This window comes from Petaurus breviceps, unplaced genomic scaffold (assembly GCF_028583685.1).
Source record: "Petaurus breviceps papuanus isolate PSGF00001 unplaced genomic scaffold, PetGlider_PUasm1.0 90205, whole genome shotgun sequence".
NCBI lineage: Eukaryota > Metazoa > Chordata > Mammalia > Diprotodontia > Petauridae > Petaurus > Petaurus breviceps.
The window spans coordinates 1,310,963-1,329,428 of NW_027187196.1; the positions used below are offsets into that span (position 1 = coordinate 1,310,963).

Here is an 18,466-nt window from a genome sequence, read left to right on the forward strand (position 1 = left end):
ATGAAAAAGAAACAGCAAAAAACGGCAGGAGCGATCTGCTGGTAAGGACAAACAGGAAGAAGATATCTAGTGGCAAGGAAAGGCCAGAGGACTGAACAGCAGAGACCTACAAGGGAGTTTAAAAAGTAAAGGGAAATCCCATTTAAAGTTACTGTAGACATTATAAAATATTTGGGAATCTACCTGCCAAAACAAACCCAGGACCTATATGACCATAACTATAAAACACTTTTCACACAAATAAAGTCAGATCTAACTAATTGGAAAAATATCAATTGCTCGTGGCTGGGTCGAGCTAATATAATAAAATGACAATTTTACCTAAATTAAATTATATATTTAGTGCCATACCAATTAATTTACCAAAAAACTACTTTATAGAGCTAGAAAAAAGAGTAACAAAATTCATTTGGAAGAATAAATGGTCCAGAATATCAAGGTAATTAATGAAAAGAAAAGCTAGGGAAGGTGGACTAGCTATACCAGATTTCAATCTATATTATAAAGCAGCAGTCATCAAAACTACTTGGTACTGACTGAGGAATAGAGGAGTGGATCAATGGAATAGAATAGGTACACAAGATTCAGAAGTCAATGACTATAGTAATCTATTGTTTGATAAACCCCCAGACCCTGGTTTTTGAGATAAGAACTCACTATTTGACAAAAACTGCTGGGAAAACTGGAATATAGTATGGCAGAAACTGGGCATAGACAATTATCTAACACCATATCCCAAAAATCAAGTCTAAATGGGTGCATAATCTAGGTATAAAGGTTGATACTGTAAGCAGTCTCCTAAAACAAGGAACAGTTTACCTATCAGACTTGGGGAGAGGGAAAGACTTTATGACTAAACAAGAATTAGAGAACATTATAAAATGTAAAATGGGTAATTTTGACTACATGAAACTGAAAAGCTTCTGTACAAACAAAGCCAATGTAACCAAGATTAAGAGGGAGGTGGGAAATTGGGAAAGAATCTTTACAACCTATGTCTCTGACAAAGGACTCATTTCTAAAATATACAGAGAATTGAGTCAAATTTATAAGAATACAAGTCATTCCCCAATTGATAAATGGTCAAAGGATATGAACAGGCAGTTTTCAGAGAAAGAAATTAAAGATATCTATAAGCACATGAAGAAATGCTCTAATTCACTATTGATTAGAGAAATGCAAATCAAAACAACTCTGAGGTACCACATCTCACCAGTCAGATTGGCTAAGATGACAAAACAGGAAAATGACAAATGCTGGAGAGGATGTGGGCAAATTGGAACACTAATGCATTGCTGGTGGAGTTGTGAACTGATCCAGCCTTTCTGGAGGGCAATCTGGAATTATGCCCAAAGGGCTATAAATACTTTCATACCCTTTGATCCAGCAATACCACTCCTAGGGTTATATCCCAGAGAGATCATAGAAATGGGAGAAAGACCCATATGTACAAAAATGTTTATAGCAGCTCTTTTTGTGGTAGCAAAGAATTGGAAATTAAGGGGGTGCCCATCAATTTGGGAATGGCTGAACAAGTTGTGGTATATGCATGTTATGGAATACTACTGTGCTATAAGAAACAAGGAGCAGATGGTCTTCATATTTACCTGGAAAAGCTTATACAAACTGATGCTGAGTGAGAAGAGTAGAACCAGGAGAAATTTGTACACAATTACAGACACAATGTATGTGTGATGACCAACTTTGATAGACTGGGCTCTTCTCAGCAATGCAGTGATATAAGTCAATCCCAAAAGACTCATGATGGAGATAAATATGTGCATCCAGAGAAAGAACTAGAAAGAACTAAGTTTATATGCAGGTGGAAGCAAAATACCTGATCTTTCTCCTTCTCTTGTTTGGTTTTATGTCCTCTTTACCATTTTTCATTCCAGCTGGTACAATCCATCCTTATAACCTGACTAATGTATAACATGAAAGTATTTACAGATCCTATACTTGACGATATGCTGCCATGGGGGCCATGGGGGGGAAGGGAGGGAGGGGGACAAAATGTGAAACTCAAGGAATTGGGGAATTGAATCCTGTAAACTAAAAGGAAACAAACAAATTAATTTTAAAAAATTAAAAAAATTAAAAATTAAATATCATCCCTTCCTATTAAAAAAAAAAGTAAAGGGAGCTGAGGCCTGAAAACAGCCTCAGGCTCAACTCTCTTCTCATTTTTAAGCTGTAGTCCCCTCCCCACCCCAGCATTTAACAACCTTGGGCTTTCCACTCTCAATCTAATGTCATTCTTCTCCTGTGGCTTAGAAAGCAAGGATAAGAAAGCAGTGCTATCAACAGATGAGTAGCATGGTATTAACAAGGATTACAAGCAGCTTTGGGAAGAATTTTTGACTTCAGACTCGTTGAATTTTCAGAGCTGTTTCAGCAGGCAGTCCCTTATGACAGTGGTATCAAACTCTAACAGAAATGGGCCTCTGCCATTCTGGCTTTTCTGTCCTGTAGTCCACATCTACAGAAAAGACCCCTAACATTTGTACTCTTTGTAGTTCCTGGTCAAAGGAATGGTGTTAGGACAATCATTCAGCCTTGCAAATTAACACCTGCCCATGGCACGGGCCCTAGGACAACTGACCTTAGGACTTCAAGAAATCCTACAAGGGGGCAGGGCTCCATGAAGTAAGCATTTTATTTAAAATCCATTAATACAAGCCAGGACACTTTTTTAGATTACAGATTGTCACTTAAATCATCTTAATGACATTGGCAAGCATGAGGAAGGCTGCTAAATTTTTTCCCAAGCTGGTAGCATAATCCCACAATTCCTGATGGGAATTCCCTGGGAAAGAGGGAAGAGGTTGTTTTTTTTTTAATGTTATTAGGAACTCAGCTCTGGTTGACCTGGGGTATCCTCTGTGCTTCAGTCCTTTGGCAGTCAAGAAACATGACTCAAAACATACCCCTACATCAAGAAAGGCCCAAAGCTCAAAACTCAGCAGGGACAAGCAATGAAATCCAAAGAGAAACACTTGGAGCCAAACTGCTCATTTGAGATAGCCAGCCTACCTTGCTCCTGCTCCTTCTTGCCAGCCTCCTCTTCTGCTTGCTTTTGAAAAAGTTCTGCCCAAGCACATAGGCCTTCCCTATTTTTGATTTAACATCCTGATTGCAGTCTCTCTTCCTTCCCCGCCTTGCCCAGGGTGGAAGGCCAAGGGCCTCTTCAAGGCTATTGGCCACAGCTGCTACCTTCTGCCCCCGAAGTTCAGCTCCTCTGTCTTCGTTTACTAGCTAATAGTGAGGAACTATTCTGAAAGGAAGACAAATATACTTTTGTTAGGTTATGTTCTACAGCAGTACTTCCTCAATGGTATATATTTAAAATCTAGTTCCCCCCCCCCCGCCCAGAAACACTTACTCAGGCTGAATATGAGTCATTCATTCTTTCAATACCATGTTTCATGGCGAGGATTAAAAGATAAAAACACAATATTTTACTATGTCTTCTGCTCTAAGTTTGGAAATGCCCCACCTCCCAATATAACAGCATCCACAGAGATCTTCTGTGATTCATTTCTGTCACCAATCCTGGGTATTTAGAGTTCTGTGTACAGGATCCTGGATTTAGCCAATTTAGTGGAGAGAAAATGCCAGCAGTAGCCACCACATTGGTTGCATTGGTTTCAGCAGTCACCACCAGTGTGTTTGCTTCTCTCATCTCATTTTTCCTCCATTACAGCTCATTATGGGAGCACTAAGTGTGGAAAGTAAACTTTGTTGACTTGCAGGCATCAAGCAGTTTAAGCAAGCCTGCAGAAAGTTCCCCTTTTCTCCACCCTTACTGCTTCCGAATGGGCTGTTTGGGGGTAAGTGGAAATGGAAAAAGAACCCAGAGAATAGCATGTGAATGTGTGTATGAGAAACAGAGCGCAGACACGTGCAGAAGGGGATGATTCTGGAGCCTTCTCAGGTAGCATCTAATGAATGAAAAACAATACTGAAAATTATCAAGCTGCCATGGTAATGACTTTTGCAGAGACAAAGCTACTGACAGCACAACCCTTACAGAAAAGATGAAGAGAGAAGTTGCAGGACTGGAACTTTTCCTAAGTATTGGGGTCCTGAACTTGGCCCTGGTGTCACTACTTTCACTTGAAGGACTGGCTATGCCTCTCTGCTATACTGGAAAGGACAATGATTTTGAATTGAGGCCACCTGGGTTCCAATACTGTTCCTATTTACTACTTATGTGATTGTGGTCAATTCTTTTGATCTCCCTGGCTCTCAGTTTCCTCATCTGTAAAATGGAGTGGAATCAGATGACTTTTGAGGTCCTTCAAGATTTTGTAGTATTGGTATCAATCTTTGTAATGAGGATTTAACTGTATGTAAGATGTGTGCTTTCTAAATATAACTATGACTCACTTGTGCCAGGAGAGATATCTGCTCTGGAATCTGGTCCACCCATCTTCAAAGGAGAATTTGATTTCTGCCTTTATGGAAAGAAAGAAGAAAGTTGTGGCTGGGTGTTTGACAGTTCTACCAATCTCCAAGAGCTGTATTAAGCTAAAATGGTATCCATTCACCATGCCTCAAATAGGGGTACAATACTTTGGGGGGCCTAGGATAAACCCCATTTTCCCTGATTGCTCACAAGAGGAGGGTAGCACTCAGCTCCCTCCCATCAAATGCTGGTTATACCGAAGTTCATTGCAAAGAGCTGTAGAACAGAGAAGTTCTACAGGTTACAATAAATGAGCTCTTCAACTTGGGAGCAAGAGAAAAGCCTTGGTAGAAAGAGAGGAGAGGGAACAGGAAGCGAAAGTGTAGGAGATAAGGCAGATATTAAATATTCAAATTCAAGCACTGGAGTCTGAATTGGATAAGTCATGGCTATCTCAAAGACCAGCTCACTCTTTGAACTCATCATACAAAACATCTGACAGGTTACCTACTTTTTTTTTTTTACCAGTCTTAGAGTACGGAGAACAAACAGTTCTAAGCATAACTAAGGTTAGTGGAAAACATTAATTCCAGAAAGTAATGCAAAATTTTTACTATTTCTTGATCCATTAATAAAAACCAAGACAAAATCCTTGACAATATGGAGGGCACTTTTGAAAAGAACAAATATAATAAATACTAGGCCTTTACTGCTGATTTCAACAACTTAGTAAGAAGCTATTCCATGCAGACCACTGGGCTATAGACTGAGGAAAATGCAACATTTAGAGAAGACACCACTGACTTCCAACACAGATGGTGACATGAAAAGTTCTTCTCAAGTCAGTTTCACCTGAGAAACATCATAGAGAAGATGAAAGAGTGAAAAAAACATGAAGCCAGGTGAAACAAAGATCCAATTAAACCACTGAGCTCCTCCCAGTTCAAGCCTGCACCAGAAATCAGCCAGAGGCCTGTTGACATTCTGGTTAAGGACCCTAAAAGGGATCCCAAGGCCAGCCTGATTTCCAGTAAACAGGGCCTGAGTCAGTGGATCTCAGTCCCAACATTTTATGACTACATAAGGGGACAAAGCCAGCTTTCAGTAGGCAACTCTGTTAGAAGAGAGGGGAGAAAGTGCCACTGGGTTTGGAGCCCTTGAAGAGGTCTTATACTAATAATATATCTGACATGCAGTTAGGCCCTGTCAAGCAATAAAGGAAGCTTCTGGAAGGTGACTTGTACAAGACTAAATTGATTCAGTGATTCTGCTCCGAGGCATAGATTCCAAAGAGGCCCAAAACTGAGGAAATGCAACCAAATGGACAAAAATATTTACAACATCACATTTTGCTATAGCAATGAACTGGAAAGAAAGTGGGTTCCCATTTCTTGGGGAATAACTGAACACATTATGGAATGTGAATATAAAGGGATATTACTGTGCCATTACAAATTACGAATATGACAGATTCAGGAAAACCTGGTAAGACATATGAATTGATGCAAAATGACATGAGCAGAACCAGGAGAAAAATTTACATGATAACTACAATAAAATAAAGAGAAAATATCTCTAAAAGACTCCAGAACTCTGATCAATGCAGTGACCAATAATAATTTCATTAGATTTATGATGAAGCATGCTGGAGGCAACTACATGGGAGTTAGGAAAACCTGGGTTCAAATCAGGCCTCAGAAGCTTATACTAGGTGTGACTATGAGCATATCACTTACCTTCTCTTGGCCTAAATTTTCTCATATGTAAATTGTGGATGGATAATAATGCTTTAATAAGAGGATCCATCACACACATATACATGTATGTATAACACATATAAAAATATAGAAAAATGAATAAATTACAAAGTGATATATAAGTACATAAAAGGTGCAAACCAAGGGCAACGAGAAGTTCCAGGATTCCCTTATAAGACTGCTCCCTTCTGGGCCAATCTTAAAGAGGCAGACAAACAGAACCAATCATTTCCTGAATTTTCTTGATAGATTTGTTTCTCTTTCACTGGGATCCAATGGCCTCACAACTAAGTGTAATATGGATAAATTATGTCAGGGTTTCGGTTTTTCTTTCAAATTTTATTTTTAAGTTGAAACCAGGCCTTAACTATTGGCTGTATTTAGGTCTATCTAAATTAATTGACTTTTAGTCGAGACTCCATGACTTTTACTATGTTAGTTTTTTATCACTGCATTCATGGTTTAGTCATATCTTCACTGCAACTTTGCTTCTCTAAGGAAAATTCTTTTTTTTTTTTGCTTTTTGGAGGGTGATTGGGGTTAAGTGACTTGCTCAAGGTCACACAGCTATTTTTTTGTGTTAAGCATCTGAGGCTGGATCCAAACTCAGTCCTCCTGACTCCAGGGCTGGTGCTCTATTCACTGTGCCACCTAGCTGCCCCTCTAAGGAAAATTCTAAACTCCTCTCTACTCCACATGAAGAAAGTAACCTATAAGGCCTTTTCAACTGCTTTCTACTTTTAGTTTTTCCCTATTAATATCTCCTTTCAGGTAATATTGTTATTTCTGTTTTTTCCTCCTAGGATTTAAATCAGTTTGGAGATTTGATGTTCTACTCAATATTTTCTCATGAGATACAGGAGGATAGTCATAGAAAGCAGTTCTCTTTGGTTTGAACATTGTTAGCATTTGCTCTCTTGAGGGAGATTAAATCATTTCATGCACAACTGCTCAAAATATTTTTTAAACTTCTGTAAACATAAGATTGCCAAAATCTAACATATGTTATGTGGTATTTAATCCTCCAGAGGAACCAAAGGAACAAAACTCGTCTGCTAGAGTAATTAATAAGCCCCAATACAGACACCTAGAGTCTGTTCTATCAGAATGAATCAGATCCTTCCGCAGGTCACACCCAATATTTGCCAGTTAAAATCTGCAGTATGTAGAGGCAGTGAAGCTCAACTAAATGTTTCCATAACTGAGAAATTCACCAAAGGGAAATTTTCCTTCCAGAATTCATTAAAGGTAAATACTATGGGGAGAGGTAGGTTATTATTGCTGAACACATTATTTTGGTTGGGTCTTGAAATTGGATATTAGTTCTATGGTTGGTTTTTAAAAAAATTTAATTCAACAAACATTTATTAAACACCTGCTGTGTGTCAGGCAATGTGCAAGGTATTAGGGATACAAGGAAAAGAAGAAAACAGTCCCTGTCCTTCAGGCACTTACATTCTACAATGGAAGTGAGGGTGAGAAAAGAAGAATACATGTGTGCAATTCAGGATAATACAAGGAGTGATGAGAGCAAAGGAAAGATCTGGACAAAATATTCCAGAAATATCTGGAAATAGAACACTATGTATCAATGAATAAAGACTTACTATTAAGCACTTACTAGGTGCCAATGACTATATTACATGCTAGGGATAGAAATACAAAAGCAAAGACTGTCCCCTGCCTTCAATGAGTCATTATTATAGAGGGGGAAACCAGAGAAGAAGGGGGGAATCTATAAAGAGGGGGAGATCTTGGCTTGGAAAACTCCACCCAGGAGCAGAATGGCACACTCTTCCACCGTACTGGCGGCACTGACTTGATTATTGTCCTACGACTAGGGAGGGTTCCCAGGGAGGACCCAGGAAGTAAGTATTTGGTAGCAAAGAGGCTGGTGAGGAGATGTCTGGGGAGCCAAGTGAAGCGTGTCTGGCCTGATGCTGTTGCCATGAGAGGCACTTTCAGTTGAGGGAAAAAGGGGAAGGCACTTGAGCTAAGCCTTAAAGGCAGACAGGAATTCATAAAGGCAGAGGTAAGGAGACATTCTAGGCATGTGAATGCCTGGTGGCAGAAGAAGGCACTTCAAGCTTGAGGAATGGATGGTAAGGCACCTTAGGTGGCAGAGTGTGTGATGGGGAGAAATGTGAAATATGACTGGAAAGGAAGATTGGAGCCAAATTATGGCAGCCTTTAGGTGCCAGACTAGAGAGTCAGGATTTTATCTTTGAGGCAAGAGGAAGCTAAGTTTCTTTTTTTCTCCTCAGGGAAAGAATAAAAATCCAAAGCAAAATATACAATGACAAAGTTATGCATTTGCATAGATGGAGCAGAAATTATATTTTTTAAATATATATAAATTTCAATGAGGGAAACTTCACACAGTATATTTGTAAACACACCATAATTTATTTTTCTTTCTTTTTTTTAATTTGGAGAGTTTTAAATTCATGCGAAAAATATTAATTTATTTTTACATGAATGCAAAGCCTGTCCCTCTCACTGCTTCCCAGCATTGAACAACAAAAATGAAAACTATAACTCTTGTGATGATCAGGTGATATCAATTACTAAGCTAGCCAATTAGCTTTTAGTAAGAGGCATTTCTTAAGGTGGGGTAGTTATGAAGAGTTGGTACAAGTCTATGACACACTTTCCCACCAGGACATTCAGTCTGGGGAAAACATTCATTTTAGGGAGCACAGGTGGCAAGATCCTGGTTGCTGAAGTCCTTTCCTTTCTTCCATAGAGTACTCACGAGTTCCTGCTAGACACGGGCTAGCTTCTCTGGTTTTCTCCTCCTAGAGTCCGGAAGGTGCCTTTCATCCGTGTGTACTACTGTGCGGCTCCTAATACAGATAATGCCACCAGCCACTGCCCTTCTGTGGACACTACTGGGACACTAAGGTTCTCCTGTGGTCAAGGTTGATGGTAGGGGGTGGGGAGGACAAACAAGGTGATTCTCTCTCAGGAGTTAGGCTAGGACAGTTCTCCCTTTTCCACTGTCAGACACTCAAATCCCCATTTGCAAGCTAGATTTTTGGTTTTATATTTGCCCCACAGGGCATGACCAATTCTCCACAAGCAATCTCAATCGACTTCTTGTCATGCCTAATTCAAACGTTTTTGAATGATTCTCCTAAGGAAAAACAGCAGGAAAAAGTGAAAACAGGTAAGATCTACAGAAGAAATAACATAGAAATTAGCAAAAAGAGGCACCTCAAAATTTGTACTTTGGAAGTGTACCTGCCATGAGAGACACAACAAGAATACAGAAAGAACAGGTAAAGATGTATCTATGAATTAGGAAACAAAATTCAGAATAGATGGGGAAGAAAGATTTCATGAGATTGATAACTCAAAGGAAAATGTCTTAGAAAAGAGGACAGTAAAAAGAACATTAACTAAAAATGAATGAGTAATGAAAAGCCTTCATGAAGTACTTCCTATGGGCACAGCACTGTGCTAGGCAGTAGCGACACAGACAGGAGGCTTATAATAGGGGGAAACGACAGATAGCAGGTTTCAGCTGCAAGTCAGCTATAAAGGCCCTTTGGGCTTGGCTTGACAAGAATTTCTGGGAAACAGCAAAGCAGTCTGGCAAAAATTAGGTCTAGATCAACATCTTATGTAATATACTACCAAAAAACCCACCACAAAAGGACCAAAGGATCTAAATGTTAAAGGTCATACTGTAAGAAAAAAAAAATAGAAGGTAACCAGAATCAAGTACCTTTCATGGCTGTTGGTAAAGGGGAAAATCGCAAGCTAAGAAAGGCGAGAGGTAAGTCACAACAGATAAAAGAGATCATTTCAATGACATAAAAATGGAAAAGATTTTGCATGAACAAAATGAATACAACTAGGATAAGAAAGAAAGCAGTGGAGTGGGGAAAACTTTGTATCAAACACCTCTGACAGGCATTTGATACCTAAAATCAATAGGCAACTAATAATAATACATAACCACAATAGTTAAGTTCAATAGGCATATGGTCCCAAAATACGAATTAACAGTACTCAACAGAAGAAATGTAGACTATTAACAACCACAAGAATGTTCCAAATCACTAATAGTAAATGTAAATAAAAAAATTCTAAGATTTCACCTCTTACCCAGCAAAAGAACAAAGATAACAAAAGATAGGTATATATGTTGGAGGGAGGTAGAAAGATGGGAACATTAATGTATTGTTACTAGAGCCAAGAGCTGATCCAACCATTTTGGAAAGCAATTTGTAATTATGCAAAGAAGTGACTAAAATGTCCATACCCTTTGATCTATAGTTTTGAATGTTTGGTACATACTCCAAAAGGGTCAAAGAGAAAGGTCCCATTTATACCAAATATTAATAGCAACAAAGTAGATACTTACCATTTGGGAAATGGCTAAACAAATTGTGGCACATTAGCATAACAGAATACCATTATCTTGTTTTGTTTTGTTTTTTAAAATAGACTGAATTCAGAGAAGCCTGGGAAGGTTTGTATGTGGTTTAGTAGAAAGACACTTAGACTTGGGAGTAAGGCAAGATTAGGGTTAAAATCAACAGTATGCTGGTAAATGTTGACCGAGTGGCTCCCTGAAAAAAACTACACAAGGCACTTTTCAGTTTTATCTGCATTAGTAACATTTCCTATATCATTATTAAAAGTCTAGAAAAAGTCTAGAAAAATCAACGAAACAATCAAAAACTGATTTGCAATGTTTGCAAATGTTTAAGGTGTATTGCTCATACCGAAAATTTAACAAGCATTTCCCCAAAGAAGAGATGTGAGAAGATACCTTCCCCCACTGCTTTGTAGAAACGGCAAGTTCACAAATATAGAACATTGTGTATGTTTTCAAGCTTTGGTTTTTACTGATTTTTTTCTTCTTTCTTCTTTAAAATATTCTTTGTTATATGGAATGGATCTTGGGGAGTAGGAGGGAAGGGAAGGTTGAGGGATACACAGAAATTTCGGCAATATAAAAACAGTAATTATTAACAAAATAGTTTTAAGTGATATTCCAAAATCTTGGTCTATGTGAAAATGAATTCTAATTCCAGGGACTAAGGGTAAAATAAACCCTGAGGCAGCAGACTGCCAGACTTTTATTTTTTCTAAGACTTGTCTTTGTGTATGTAGCCATCCAAAACCACTGCCCGTCCAAGAGATCCTGTCTGGCCCAAATCCCAAAGGCTTTCCAAGAACAATAAAGAGGCACATGGAATAAGGAGAGGAAAGAGATTTAGGGACAGATTTCCCCACTTTTCTACAAAAGGGCAGAGTATAAGATGCCAGAGCAACCCTCAGGAATCCTTTCCTTTCTCAGCAGGACTGTGTGACCAGTGCCATGGGAAAACAACCTTCACTTTGAGCCTTTGCTCTCCAGTGACCCTCGAGAGGAATTAGCATAATCCACCATTGTGTGAGGAATAACCTTATTAAAACCAGATGAACATGTCTTGAAAACTTTTGAGACCCTTACAAGTGGTTTTAACACCTTCATATTGAACGACACACTCCCATTCTTCTCGCCCTACTAGGGGATAGAATTCCTGTGCGTCAGTACCCACTGTTGACAAGAGATGGCATCATGTCATGATTTGGTGGAGCAGTGTTATGATTCAGACTTAGTTAGCTGCTTCACCAAATGCCACTTTGATTTCTCCATAAAATCTTTTCCAAAACAAAACAATTATGTTTTGTAGATGGAAATTTCTGGCTTAACACTTTCCAGAGTCTCACAATTGTTAGCAATCTGCTGTCCTCTGCCCAATTGGGCACATACCACGTATTTACTTATCTGTGTACACGTTCTCTCCTCCACCAGACTGTAAGCACCTTGAAAACAAAGATTTTTCATCTCTGAATTGCCAGTGCCTAGCACGGTGCCTGCTACACAGCAGCTGCTTAATAAATGTTTACAGAATGAATATTAATAGCTCACATTTACATGCCATGTCACAGTTGACAAAGTACTTTCCCCACAATGACTGCAAGGTCAAGAATGAAAGGTCTGTTAGCCTTATTTTTACAGTGGAAGAAAGTGACAGAGTTAAGGGATGACTGGTCTGGGGGGTTCACACAATTACAAAGCACTGCAGCCAGGAGGGCAAGTGAACATCAGCTGAAATGCTTTAACAATAATATCACACGGCCTCAGAACATTGTAATGTTGAAGATTTTGTCCTGTAGTATAAGAAGCACTTGGTATATAAATTAGTCTGTATGAGCACGTTTGACATGATAAATTATTAGCTAATTTAACAAAATAGTTTGTTTTCAAATGTGTAAAAATGACAAAATATATCCTGTTACTTTAAAATATACTTTGTCTCAGAATTACATTGATAATTTTTATGCAGAGGTCACCATGCCATAGGTTAAAGGTTATATTTTTTTCTTCCCATATAGGAGGGCCTCCCTGTTGGATAAGAACTCATAAAAACTCACAGATGGATTTAAAGCAGCATCCTGCACAATATATAACACCAAATTCCTTGTGAATAAATGACCTAAATATTAAAAGGAGCAACATTAAAAATAATAGAAAATAGGGTTTTTCACAGTTCTGGATAAGGGAAACATTTTTAAACAGATAAGACATTAACAGACTAAGCGACTAACATTTTTTTCCTTCTGGGATAGTGGCTGATGGCTGTATTGATGAGAGTTCTTATGTCTTTCAAAGTTATCTGTCTTCAGTGAAATCAAGATGATGGAGCAAAATCCAGCAGTTTTGCCTTAGCTTCTTTGCATTACCCCCTACAATAATTGATGAAGACAGACTGAATTCTGATCAGGAAAACCAAGAAAAAGTCATGGTGAATCATTTTGCCAGCCCAGGACAGTTTAGAAATACCTAAAGAGAGGTTTGTGTACACTGGGGTGGGGCTGGTCAGGAAAGGAGTATAGCAGCAGCAGTGGCACTATAACAGGTAGAAGGGGGATTATGGGAAAGCTGAGCCAACACAAGGTCGGCAACAGTGGAACAGAAAAGGAGTGGCTAGCTTTCAGAGATTTGGTGTACAGCACTGCATTTGCTCATCTGGTCCAGAGCACTAACAAACATCAGGATTGGTTTGATAAAAATGGTAGTAAAATTCAGAAGCTACTAAATGAAAAATGAGAACTCCATGAGATTTACCAGCAGGACAGTTTATCCATTTCTAAGAAGGTGGTGTTTAATGCCATCAAAAGTAAGTGCGAGCAAAGCCTAGAGAGATGCAGGATCCTTGGTAGAGTAAGAAGGCACATGAGATTCAGTTTTATGCAGATAGTAACAATTCAAAGCACTTCCACGATGCCTTGAAGACTATGGGCCAAATACTTTTGGCACATCTCAACTACCCAATGCTGATGGAGCCACACTGATAAGTGATAAGGACATGATCCTGGAGAGATGGGCCAGGAGTTCTCAACAGACTGTCATCAACCAATGCTGAAGCCACTGACAATGTACCTCAGGTTGAAGTCATTTTCTCTCTAGCCAAATTTACAAATGAAGAGGAAATTCTGAATGCCATTAGTCTTCTCTAGTGTGGCAAAGTGTCTGTTGCTGTTTCTATTCTAGCGGAGAAATACAAGGCAGGGGGTCCACTTCCCGTACAAAAGCTGACTGAGATCTTTCAGGCTATATGGCAGAGGAGGTTCTCCTGCAGGAGTTCAAGGATGCCTCCATTGTTCATTTCTATAAAGGTAAAGGAAACAGATTATCCTGTGACAATGGGGGGGAGGGGTTCCCCTGTCCATAAATATGAATGCTAATTTCTTCTTTGCTGCTAGAATTTGTTTATGATGTGACCTTTTCTATCTAAGTATATCCATTTGGAGCTTATATGGGCATATGGTATATAAGGTGTTGGTCTAAACATAATTTGTGCGAGAATGCTTTCTAGTGGTCCCAGAAATTTTAATCAAATAGTGATTCCCTATACTAGCAGCTGGGGCAACTAGGTAGCACAGTGGATAGAGCACTGGACTTGGAATCAGGAAGACTCATCTTCATGAGTTCCAATCTGGCCTCAGATCCTGACTAGCTCTGTGACCTTGGCCAAATCACTTTACTCTTTTTGCCTCAGTTTCCTCATCTGTAAAATGATGGCAAACCACTCCAGTTATCTCTGCCAAGAAAACCCCAAAGAGGGGTCAAGAAGAGTTGGACACAAGTAAAAAATGAATGAACAACAATATGCTAGTATCTTGGCTCTGGGTTCATTGAATGCTAGTCTACTAGGGTTCATTTGCTTCTGCATATCATACCTAATTTGGCCCACTGATTGCCTTTTCTTTATTAACCAATTAACCAAATGTTTCTGATAATTACTGCTTTCTAGTATAGTTTGAGAAACAACATTGACAGGCCCTCTATCTTCTTACTTTTTCTTCATCCAGTTTGAGGTTCTTGAACTTTTATGATCTGAGATGAATTTTGCTATTATTTTTTTCTAGCTCTACAAGATAATCCTTTGGTGGTTTAGTCTGTCACTGAATGAGTAATTTAAGTTAGGTAGGATTGCCATTTTTACTTTATTGACTTGGCTTGCCTGTCCTTCTTCCAGATGAACCCTTTTTAAATCTTCTTTCCTAAAATCTAGGGTGCATCTTAGATTATGCCTGGCTTTCCTCTTCTCCCTCTGAATTTGAGCATTAACAACAAATATATTTTTTAATTACTTAGGTCTGTCTTTATTTTTGTAATAGTGTTTTATAGTTATACTCATATAGTACCTATGTACATCTTGATAGAGAGTATCCCACATATTTTATACATCCTAGAATGGTTTTGAATGGAATTTCTCTTCTATTGCTCCTGCAAATGCTGCTGATTCATACGGATTTATTTTATATGCTGTTACTTTGCAGAAGTTATTAATTATTTTAACTCATTTTAAATTGCTCTTTGGGATCCTCTAATTAAATTATAATAGCATCTGCAAAATGCAAAAAAAAAATTCTTTCCTTTTTGCTTAAGTTTCTCAAGTTGCATGCCCAGTCTCTCTGGACAAGAGGATCTGCAGCTACCTAGCTATAGTTGCCACCTATGAGGCTCAGATCCAGGTCTCCTCTCAGTTCTCTGGGTTCTGAAATAGGCTTAGTGATTTATTGCCTTCCCCTCAACTGATTGTCTAATACTCACTAAAACAATTTCCTATAATCAAAGGTCAGTGAATACGTCAAGAGCGGTGTATGGTGGGACAGCTAGGTGGTGCAGTGAGTAGAGCACTGGCCTCAGAATCAGGAGGACCTGAGTTCAAATTCAGATTCAGACACTTGACACTTAACTAGTTGTGTGACCTTGGGCAAGTCACTTAACCCCAACTGCCTTGCCTTCCCCCCTCAAAAAAAAAAAAAAGGATGACATATGGTATAGCATGAAGATCAACGGACTGGGAGGCCTGGGTTTCAGGCAGGTCTGGCTCTGACACTAACTGTGTGACCATAGGTAAGGCATTTAATTTTTCTAAGTACCAATTTCCTCTTCCGTAAAATGGGAATAATACTTTTACTCCCTATGTCACAGTACTATTAGGAGGAAAGAGTATTGTCAAACATAAATAACTACGGCTATGTGTGCTATTATTATTTGTGAGATCTGTTTATGCATTTCCCATTAGTGCTAATGGAATCACAAGGCAAAAATGACTCATGCTTTCAAAGGACCCTTACAGTAAGTTGAACTAGAGCTACTGAGTCTCCATTAGCTGCTAAAAGCGTCGTGGATTCCTTTTATTAAGCAGATGTCTACTTTGCTACATTCACTCTATTTTTCATAGTCTTCAATATGGTGCTAATTGAGAAACCAGGACAAAAATAATGAACTAGTCTGCATAAACCCATTATTTCAATCAGAGGCAATACCAGTTAAATGTCCTGGTCCCCAAAAGCAACACTCCTTGGCAAATGAAAAATCAGAACTTCAATTTCAAAAATGCAAGACATGTATTAATGTATTTCTTTTCACATTTACACACACAAAATTAAGAAAACCCCTCTCCTCCCAATTCTAGTGATCCCTGCCTCTATGTGGAAATTGAGAAGAAGCTTTGAAAGACTGAGGAGCGGTTAGCTCAAAGCAGTGGAAAAAAGGGAGATTTAATCAGTATGAAAACAAGTTTTTATAAAATTACTTTCACTTCTATAAGAAGAAACAACATTCCCCTTGGGTTCCAGATTCCTTCCTCGTCATATAAGGCGACTGGATTTCAAGAACTTTTTCCCTCTAATTCCTCTTAATTCATTTATACATTCGACAAGCATTTAATAATTAGAGCTACTATGTATATGCCACACACTGCATACAAAGACAAAAATAAAAAAAATATTCTACCCCTAAGAAGCTTACATTTGTTTAAAGGGAAACAACATGCCCCAAGAGAGACAAATACAAAATAACACATCAGGGTAAGAGAAGGGCATTAACAAAGATGAGATGGACATTCAGTTATATTTTGAAGAAATCCAAGAATTTGGAGAAGCAGAGCTGGAGGAGGAGAGAGGCATTTCATACATAGGCAAAAGCTCTATAGAAAGGCATGAAGACAGAGGCAGAAATCTTCTAAATTCTAAAAATAGTCTAAATCTAGGGAGCCTGGGAATGGTATTTCATTCAGAAAGTTAAAGACAAGTCACTCTCTACTACCTGTTTTCATGGGAGAAAATCCTACACCCACATGTCTCTGGGCTAACTCTAATGGGTGTGTGAGGCAAATATCCTAATAGGAAGTCTTTCATTTTATTTCTTCCTTGGCAAAGATTCCATTTATTATGCAAAATCATCATTCTAGTTACCTACAATAACCCAACTGATAATGATTGGCCATGAGTCTTCCAAATTTGCACCACCAGTTGTATATTCATTTTAAAATGTGCCTCTGAAACCAAATCCCTCTCTTTCCTATTCAAATACTTGAACTGGCTTCTAATGCTAACTACTTATTAGTCAACTGCCTAATTTTTACATTGTGTGGTGTGTAACAAACTGAGAACGCGTTGATTTTTTTTTCAAATAACTGCACTCAGTTGGCTATGCCAATTATAAAAGGAAAGATATAAATGAAAGTTTTACTATCATTTTCTAGTATTCAACCCAATAGCCCTCTCGTGTGTAACAGTTAACATAGTTAAGGCAGCTAGGTTGTTGGGGCACTGGGTCTGGAGTCAGAAAGATCCAAGTCCAAACCCAACCTCAGTCACTAACTAGTTGTGTAAACCCTGGGAAAGTCACTTAACCTCTTCTTGCCTCAGTTTCCTCAACTGTAAAAGGAGAATAATAACAGCACCTACATCACAGGGTTACATCATCAGGGTTACCAAATAAGATAATATTTATAAAGCACTTAACACAGCGCTTGGTACATAGTAGGTGCTATATAAATTCTTCTTCCCTTTCTCCCTAAGTAAAACAATCTGATACATTAATTGTATCTGAGAGCATAGTCCTCATTTTGTGTCTGTTGTACAAGTCAAGTCAACAAACACGTATTAACTACTAACTATTATGTGCCAGATATTTTGTTAAGTGCTAAGTAAACAAAGAAAAGCAAAAACAGTCCCTGCCTTCAAGGATCTCACAGTATAATCTGGGAGGGAGGGAGAATCCACATGCAAACAACTATTGACCAATGAGACTGCATAAAGCGAAGATTATCTCAGAGAGGAGGCACTAACAGTGAGGACTCAGAAAGGTCTTCCTCATCCCCACTCTCCAGGAGTCGAGATTTGTCAGTGCATTGGTCTGAATTCTGATATCTTGCAGGATGATCCTGCTAGACATTACAGTGCTCATTGTGTATACAGTGGTTTTTGGTTCTTCCTTTATTATGTATCGGTTCATACAAGTCTCCCCATGTCTCCGAATTCCTCATACTCATCACTTCTCACAGGGCAATGACAATCCATTGCATTCGTATACCACAGTCTGGTCAGCCATTTTGCAATTAATGAGTACCCACATTGTTTTGAGTTTTTTACTACCACAAAAATACTCCTTTGGCCTTTTCTGTGTATGTAGGCCCTTTTCTTCTGAAAGGCCTTTTTGAATGCTAACAGCTTTCCACTTGTGGCATGATAAATAAAGTGGTAAGTGTATTAATCCGAACCAATTTCTGCTCATTTTTACACATGGGTTTTTGTGGCTATTATCTCCATAAGGAGCAACTCCATAAAAGATGACTATGGACTTTCTGAACAGAAAAGAGACACTTGGCAGAGAAGAGCCATTATGCATGGGCACCAAGCCACCAGAGCTTTTTGCTTTTCAACTCACATTTAAGCAGCAGGTTAATCAAGCCCACAATTACTTGATACTTCACTG

General features: G+C 38.6%; 1 long non-coding RNA gene across 1 annotated transcript in view; it reads right to left on the reverse strand.

Moving 5' to 3' along the window:
- LOC138176827 (uncharacterized) overlaps nucleotides 1-3,257 on the reverse strand; it is a 231,994-nt gene extending 228,737 nt beyond the window's left edge. The window contains exon 1 of the long non-coding RNA XR_011172393.1: nucleotides 3,034-3,257. This is a non-coding gene — a long non-coding RNA (uncharacterized lncRNA). The remainder of the gene's footprint in view (nucleotides 1-3,033) is intronic.
- Nucleotides 3,258-18,466: the final 15,209 nt, after the last annotated feature.